Here is a 9,524-nt window from a genome sequence, read left to right as displayed (position 1 = left end):
ATAGATTTTGAAGAGATCTGGCAACTCAAAATTGGGTTTCATGATGAGCTGTGGGCCATCAGCAGCAGAATTGTGCTTGATCACAATCTGTAGCCTCAGAGCTGGCAGATCCCTCGCCCTACAACTACCATCAAGCCAGGGTAGGGGGATTGACCATGATACAATAAAGTTAACAGGAAGAAATATGAGGGCAGCATCAGGCATACCTAAAATATTAGCTATTCAGCTGGTGAATTTTTAAGTACCTCTTCTGGATCTGATATTGTGTAATCATTTGCTATTCTTGGGGAATGTGAAACATACTAACATTTTCCACACACTCAAGACTTACTCCAAAGGTGAGTCCAAAATCAAGAAACGTGAGAACAGGAGTAAGTCTTTCAGGCTAATGAGCCTGTTCCATCATTTTAGGTCATGTTTGATCACCGATCTCAACATCACATCTTGTACTATTTCCTATCCCTTGATGTCATTAGTCTCTAGAAAACTATCAATTTCTGACTTGAATATATTCAATACGTTACCACCGCTTTCTGAGATAAAGAATTCCAAAGGTTCACCATAGTCTGAGTGAAGAAATTCCATCATGATCTTAAATGGTTTACCCTTAGTCTGAGATGATGTCCCATGATTCTAAGCTCAACACCCAAGAGAAGTATATCCATCCTATCTGAAAGAATTTTCAATTAGACCATTTATTGATCTTCAAGGCTTTAGAGAATACAGGCCTAGTTTCCCAGTCTCTCCTAATATGGCAATCCTGCCATCCAGGAATTAGACTGGTGAACCTTTATTGCACTCCCTCTATGTGGAATATCCTCTTCATTAGATAAGGAGACAAAAACTGTGCGCAGTAATCAAATTTAAATCTCACCAAGACACTATACAATGCAGTTAGATTATGTGCTGTTCACCATTGCTAATCCAGACAGCTGAGAATAACTTTCCTCTGTGCTCTGTAATTGCCACTCTGTAACCAATCATCAAGGCAGTGTATGCCAGACTACTCACAAAAAGTAATTCCCTTCTAGTTTTCAGTCCATCCTTTTCAGTCTAATTTCTGTACACTACCTCTCACTGACATCACACTATAGAGTGCAATATCCTCCTTTTGGAAATGTGATTAACATTTGCCTACTTTTATTTATGAATGGCACCAGTCCATCAAAACAGCAGTCTCATTTAGGATTAGTCAGCTTTACTTGAGAAGTCAGCCAAACAACGCTTTACAGCTCTGATGATAATCTTCACCTTACCAAATTTCTTGCAGGTTTTTCATGCTCTAGCTATTAGACATAGATGTACAGTGAGGCAATCAAAATGCTCAACAATAGTTACTTCAACATAACACAAATCCTGTTTATTAACTGTAAGTCCAAGTATCTAAATCTGTTAACAATTGCTTCCATCCCTGTCAGAGATACATTACTGAAAGCTTATCTAGTAATTGTGGGCACTTGATGCCAGCTCAAATACAGGGTACAAATTAACCCTACCTGCCCAAAGGAAATAGAGTAGGTGAAAATTTATTTGCCAACATTGGAACTAATGGCAGCTGGCAGGTTTGTCTTTTTAAATTTCTGTTCTGATCAAGCTCATCCAGTTAATGGAAATCTTAAGCCAACCCTGCCTCAAGTATGTAATCGCAAATCTGAGGAATCTGAGCCAAATAGCTTAACGATCACACACACTCATCTATCGGCACAGTGTCTAAGCTATGTCAGCTTCATAGAATCATACCAAAAGCATTTACACAAATAGGCACATTATTGGCCTTCTGAAGTGATCCAACTCCTTCACCTTCACCCTCTTTCCCAGCAAACGTTTCCTCCAGATAATTATCCAATTCCCTTTTGAAAGCCTCAATTGAATCTGCATCCACCATAGTAGTAGACAGTACATTCCAGATCCTAACTGCTTCGCTGCATGAAAGAAATTTCTTGTTGCTATTGATTGTTTTATCTATTGCCTTTAATTTAGGCCCTCTGATTTTCAATCATCCATCAATAGGAACAGTTTCTTCAGAACTACTTTTTCAGATCTCTCATGACTTTAAAAGGCTGCGTTTGCTGCCAATACATATCCAGGGGGTGCACCCACTTCACACAGTTACAGTGCCTGTGACGTCACTGCCTTTCAGCAGAAACTTTGCAATAACAATTTGTAGAACCCACACCTGTTCATTCTCAAAGACAGCACTGCTAAATTCATTCAGATAACCAACCTAATCTATTCTCCTCTCTTTAAAATATTTAGATGTATAGAAAATGGTATTCATGGAGGAATTACAAAGTCTAGCTTAAGGAGCTGGGCTGTACCTTGTAAACATCAAAACTGGAGAACAACAGAGCAAGGAGAGAACAGAACAGAGCTGCAAGGTGTGCAGTGAGAGAAGGACTGAGTGGGGCATGAAGAGAAGAAGCAAGAAGGGTGGCAAGAATAGCAGAGAACTCAGCACCAGCAGAACAGCAAGCAAAGTGGTGAGGCGAAAGGAGAATGAAGCAATGAGAGAATGAAATAACAGGAGGGGCAGAGGATAGAGCAGAAAGGGGAGAAAAGATCCGAGTGAGAAGTGGAGAGGAGAGTGGGGTGGAAAGGGTGTGGCAGCAATGATGGGCATTTAAGTTCCAGTTCCAGTTCCAAATTCTGGTTCCAGTATGGTGCAGCTACACAATTATAATATCAATGGTTCCAATTTCCTGTCTCAGTGCATTGGCACGAGATTGGAATAAGTATTCAGACAACTAGATCTACACCAGGGGTATTTAGAGGCAAGAGCATAACAAACATGTGATGTATAAATGGTGCAGCACTACTTGAAGATTGAGAAGAGACCATTCAAAATATTGTAAGTCAAATAAAATCTAAATATTTAAAATATACATTTAATACAAACTCCAAAAACACAAAAACAATGATAGTTAGAAGGCATACATTGAACAAGACTAGAGTGAGGATGAGATAACAAGGTGTGGAGCTAGATGAACACAGCAGGCCAGGCAGCATCAGAGGAGCAGGAAAGCTGACGTTTCGGGTCTGGACCCTTCTTCAGAAATGGGGGAGGGGAAGGGGGCTCTGAAATAAATAAAGAGAGGCGGAGGCGATGATAGAAGGATAGAGGAGCAGATAGGTGGAGAGAAGACGGACAGGTCAAGGAGGTGGGGATGAAGCCAGTAAAGGTGAGTGTAGGTAGGGAGTTGGGATGGGAGTTGGTCAGTGAGGAGAGAGGGGTGGGTAGGTGGCTGGGAAGATGGACAGGTCAAGGAGGCGGGGATGAGGCTAGTAGGTAGGAAGTGGGGGTGGGGGTTGGTCTGTGAGGTGGGAGGAGTGGATAGGTGGGAGAAAAGATGGACTGGTCAAGGAGGGGGGGACAAGAGGGTCTGGTCTTGGGATGATGTCAGGGGGTGGGGAGATTTTGAAGCTTGTAAAGTCCACATTGAGACCATTGGGCTGCAGGGTTCCCAGGCGGAATATGAGGTGCTGTTCCTCCAGCCTTCGGGTGGCATCGTTGTGACCCTGGAGGAGGCCCAGGATGGACATGTCATCCAAGGAGTGGGAGGGGGAGTTGAAGTGGTTCGCGACTAGGAGGTATTGTCATTTGTCACAAACCGAGCGTAAGTCGGTCTCCAAGCCTCCACTTGGTTTCCCCGATGTGAAATGGACAGTGTTACACTGAAGCAAATGGATTCTTTGTCCATTTAGGACATATCATAGCAGAAGATACATTTGACATAGTCTATTTGGACGTTAGAAAGGATTTTGTCAAAGTCCTGCATGGGACACTGATAGTGAAGGTAAGAGCCTGCAGCACCCAAGGAAATTTGCCTAATTGGATCCAGATTTGGCTGAGTGAAAGGAAGCACAGGGTGATGGTCAAAGGGTGTTTTTGTAACTGGAAGCCTATGTCCAGTGGGATTCCGCAGGAATCAGTGTTGTGGCCTTTGCTATTTATGGTACATATAAATGATTTAGACTTGGAAGTAGGAGGGCTGATCAGTAAGTTCGTGGATGACATGAAAATTGGTGGGGAGATCAGTCATGAGAAGGATAGTCTTTGCAGTTGGGCAAGACAAACAACACAAGGGAATACATGATGAATGTTGGACCCTGGGACACAACGAGAATGAGAGGGACATTGGTTTGCATGTTTTCCTGAATGGGACCATACTCATTGGAATTTAGAAGAATGAGGGGGGATTTTATAGAAACATATAACATTATGAAGGGAATAGATAAAACAGAAGCAGGGAGGTTGTTTCCCCTGGCAGGTGAATCTAGAAGTAGGGGGCATAGCTTCAAAATAAGGGAGAGCAGATTTAGGACTGAGTTGAGGAGGAACGTCTTCACCCAAAGGGTTGCAAATCTGTGAAATTCCCTGCTTAGTGAAGCAGTTGAGGTTAACTCATTGAATGTTTTTAAGACAAAGGTAGATAGATTTTTGAACAGAAAGGAATTAAGGGTTCTGCTGAGCTGGGGTGGGGATGATGTGGTGGTGGTGGATCTGAGTCCACGAGAAGATCAGCCATGATCTTATTGAAAAGCAGAGCAGATGGCATACTCGTGCTCCTATTTCTTATGTTCTATGTTCCTTGGAGCAGAGGAAACTGAGGTGTGACATGATTTTATGCACAAAATTATAAGGGACATGGAGCAGATGTGAAGAAACTTCCCTTTGATAGAGGAATTAATGATCCGGGCATAGATTGAAGGTAAGGAGCAAGAGGTTTAGAGGGGAGGTGAGGAATTTTTTATCCCTTAGCAGGTGGTGGGACTCTGCAACTCACTGCAGAGGTTATGGGTCAAGTGCTGGAAAATAAGATTAGAATAGTTATGGTTTCATTTTTGACCAACGCAGACTCAATGGGCTGGAGGGTCTTTTTTTGTTGTGTAGACCTCTTTGACACTATGACTGTAAGATGGCAGGTGTAATATAGAAGTTTGATGAAGGATGCAGTCAGCCAGAAGTAATTTTGTACAGATGAAAGATGTGCTAACTGGAAAATCAAAACTTATCATGAGGTAAGCTTTCCATTTCCTGTCTGCCTTAGAAACCTGAGAAATAAGAAAAGATGTGTGAAAGACAATAGATAACTTTGAAATATGGAAGCTAAGATGTGTATTGAAAAATGCATGTAAAGACCACAAGAATAACAAAGAGATATTTGAAATTTAAAGTGCAAAAATAACTCTTAAAAAATGATGTCTTGATGTCTAAAAAAGAAAGGCCCAGACTTTGATCATGAAAGAAAGCTCTCTGTCATGATAAAAATAACAGAAGACTTAAGTCCCACAGCCAGGGACGAGATTGGGAGGACTGTGGTTTATGCATGTGCAGTTCACAAGAGCATTTGCCTATTTAAATAATAACACACTTCTAGACAAATTAGATGTTGAAATTCCTACTGTCTGAAACCCAGAGTGTAGAGGTTAGACTAGTTAAGATCCTTTTTTTTTGGCTAGTCAGGGTACCTGTTTGGAGAACTGAGGTACCTTTGTGGAGATTGTCCCAGGACACCTTGGAAGTGGGAGTGAAGTATCCATTGGGGAGATTTCAGGTGACCTTAGATGGGTGGCAGGTATCCTTAAACTACTTGCAATGGTCAAGGCTTTAAAAAAACTGTCAAGAAGAGTCCAGACTTGTCAAGAAGTTTCAAACACGTCAAGGAATAAAAAGGTCTGTCAAGAAATGTCAAACCTATCAAGTGTCAAGACCTGTTAGGAAATGTCAAGGCCTGTCAAATGTCAAGACTTATCAGGAAGTGTCAAGCCTATTAAGTGTCAAGACCGGTGAAGAAATATCAATCTTGTCCAGAACTGTTATGAGGATTTGTCAATACCTGTCAAAAAGTATCAAAACAGTCAAGACCTGTCAAAATGTTTTTAATGACAGGGGCATTTTCTCAATAGGGTGTAACTTGTTACATTGAACTTTAAAGAGTAGGTCTGCTGTGTGCATGGGTACTTACAAATGCTAGGTGATTTGCCATGATAGATAAAAGGTGAAACAGTGATAGGTAGAAGTGGGCACTTAATAGGCATTAGGGATATGAGCGGTTCTGGGAGCAGGTAGAGGGACATAGAGTGACACAGAGGTTATGAGGGCCCATAGGCATGGGTGGAGAACATTATGTGGCATAGGTTGGCATGGATTGCATATAGAGAGTGTATGGGACTAAAGAGGAATGAGGGAGGCATGACAACTATAGGCTGGAAGAACGTTTCATACCTACATCTTAGGTTTAATTTTTAGATGCAGCACTAGACCCCCGAGGTAGCCCCAGTCCGTCTTGGTAACTGGCAGTCTCCTCAGATCCTGGATCACCTGGCCTTGCTTCGAATCCAACCCATATCCTTACAGCAAAAATGGACAGAGCATGCAGCTGTTTTTAATTCAGGTTCACACAGCAGGAAATCTTGCCACCTCTGCACACAACCCGAGAACAAAAACTGCAGCCAAAATGTCAGTATTTCAGCCATTTAATCACAGCTGAAAACCCACAGAGATCCTTTCTGGCAGAAAAAAATGGAAGGCAGCAAAACTGAGGTCAGCCTTGGTGTAGCAGATGATGGACATCTGGTTATAGATAGATACAGTGGATATGTGAGGACGGTACATGACAGACAAGCATGGCATAGCATAACAGCAGAATACCTGGCAAGAGTAGCAGAGGCACAGCAAATTTCCTCACAATATTCTCTTCTACAAGGGGAACAGTCACAATTTCTCCAATCTGAGGTCCAGCAGAAATGTGAGTAATGTAGAGTCATTAATGCAACTGCACGAGCAGCAGCAGTGCCCAGAGCTCTTTAAAATTAATCACATCATGGCCTAATCAGGTCTTGTTTTAGGCAAAGTATGACAGATGCTGAAGATCTGAAATGCAAATAGAAAGTGCTGGAGAAACTCAGCAGATCTGGCAGCATCTTCGGGGAGAGGGCCAAAGTTAACATTTCAAATCCAATATGATTATTTTTCAGAACAGCCAATCAGGTTTAGATTACCTTGCAGCTATTTTTTCATCTGTGTATTCATGAGGCTTGACAAAGTGGAGGACATGGCTTGTGTGCTGTATTCCAGGTCTCTGCCAGTGCGCAGTCCACTGCAAGGCTGGCAGCAGGTGAGAAAAGTGTAGGGAGAAATGGATCCAAGACACAGTAAAGGAGAAGAGTGGAAGATGAATCCATAAAGAAAATCAGGAGCTGGAGCAAAGGGAAGGTTGGATCCAGAGTGAAAATCAGAAGCCAGAGGAGAGGTCAAAGGCTATAGATGAGAGGCCAGGTTCCAGAAAGATCAGAAGCCTCGTCAGTGGGGGCATCACAAGAATCAGAGGAGGGAAGGAGGAAGGGTTGGATGCGGTGTCCAATCACAGGGATGGAGGCAGGTGGTGAAATTGTAAACTTGATCCATAAATTGAATCTATCAGATAATTGGAAAGTTGCTTAACTTCAGATACAGAAGTCCTCTCTTTCCTTCATGAGGATCATGAATAATGTTTAATTAAACATTAATTAATGTAATTTTAAGATCAGCATATAGTGAAATGCCTGGGGAGCACAGGCTGTCTGATATATATATCACAGCAATCATAGTAGCATTCACATCATAAAAAATTATGCTCTCTCTCTTTTTCCCTTTTGCAATTTTCATTTTCAGTAGTGATTCGATGCTGGATATTCTCAAATATGCTATGTGGGCTCTTAGACAAGCTGGAAAATATCTTTTGTCTCTTTCCAGAACAATTTAAATCAGAAACCTATCAAACAAACAAAAACAAGTGCAACTAAAAAGATATTTTGACATTTTAAATATTTACAATCTATTTCATTCGCATTAACACTGTGCAGTTAGCAAATATAAAACAGGTGCCTCACTTGTTTTCAACCATATTCCTATTCACCTCTGTGTTATGGGGTGAATTTAGTGGCACTGGAAAGATAGTGGGCTAGGCAACCATTCCATATAAATTCACCCCCCATCAATTGAAAACACACCCGACAGGGGTAAGTAAAATCCAGCCTGTGACCCTAGTGCTGGATTCAGGAGAAAGGGGAACATCTTATCCACACCCATCCTGTCACACCCTGTTCATCCTTTGAAAGTCTAAAAAAATACAGGTCCAGTTTCCTCAATCTTTTCTCTTAAAATAATCCTGACATTCCAGGGATTAGTTCCTCTCTCCAAATTAGAAATACATTGTACTACCTCTATAGGAAGTATACTCTTCCTTAGGACACCAAAACTATACACAATACTTTGGGTGACAGCTCACCAAGGCTCTATTACAAATGCAGCAACACATCTTTACTTATGTACTCAATCATCTTCCAGATTTTAATGAATACAAATTTCACCATTTGTCTTAGTGGGATTTGAACCAACAGCATTGAGGCCCGACCAGTCCCCCTCCACTGATACCCTCATCCGCTCAGCCGAACTCGTCCTCACACTCAACAACTTCTCTTTCAATTCCTCCCACTTCCTACAGACAAAGGAGGTAGCCATGGGTACCCGCATAGGCCCAAGCTATGCCTGCCTCTTTGTAGGTTACGTGGAACAATCCCTCTTCCATACCTACACCGGCCCTAAACCCCACCTCTTCCTCCATTACATTGATGACTGTATCGGCGCCGCCTCGTGCTCCCACGAGGAGCTCGAACAGTTCATCCACTTCACTAACACCTTCCACCCCAACCTTAAGTTTACCTGGACCATCTCTAACACCTCTCTCCCCTTCCTGGACCTCTCTGTCTCCATATCGGGCAACCACCTAGAAACCGATATTCATTTCAAGCTCACCGACTCCCACAGCTACCTAGAATACTCCTCCTCCCACCCACCTTCCTGCAAAAATGCTATCCCCTATTCCCAATTCCTTCGCCTCCGCCGCATCTGCTCCCAGGATGAGGCATTCCACTCCCGTACATCTCAGTTGTCCTCGTTTTTCAAGGACTGTAACTTCCCCTCCTCGGTGGTCGAGAACGCCCTCAACCGTGTCTCCCACATCTCCCGCACCTCATCCCTCACACCCCGTCCACGCAATAAGAACCAAAAAAGAATCCCCCTCGTCCTCACGTACCACCCCACCAACCTCCGGATCCAACGCATCATCCTCCGACACTTCTGCCATCTGCAATCCGACCCCACCGCCAAAGACATCTTTCCCTCCCCACCCTTATCTGCTTTCCGGAGGGACAACTCTCTCCGTGACTCCCTTGTCTGCTCCACACTCCCCTCCAGCTCCACCACACCCGCCACTTTTCCCTGCAACCACAGGAAGTGCTACACCTGCCCCCATACCTCCTCCCTCACCCCCATCCCAGGCCCCAAGAAGACTTTCCACATCAAGCAGATGTTCACCTGCACATCTGCCAATGTGGTATACTGCATCCGCTGTACCCGGTGTGGCTTCCTCTACATCGGGGAAACCAAGCGGAGGCTCGGGGACCGCTTTGCAGAACACCTACGCTCGGTTCGCAATAAACAACTGCACCTCCCAGTCGCGAACCATTTCAACTCCCCCTCC

Source organism: Rhincodon typus, chromosome 14, assembly GCF_021869965.1.
Source record: "Rhincodon typus isolate 14 chromosome 14, sRhiTyp1.1, whole genome shotgun sequence".
NCBI lineage: Eukaryota > Metazoa > Chordata > Chondrichthyes > Orectolobiformes > Rhincodontidae > Rhincodon > Rhincodon typus.
This window is presented reverse-complemented; position numbering follows the sequence as displayed.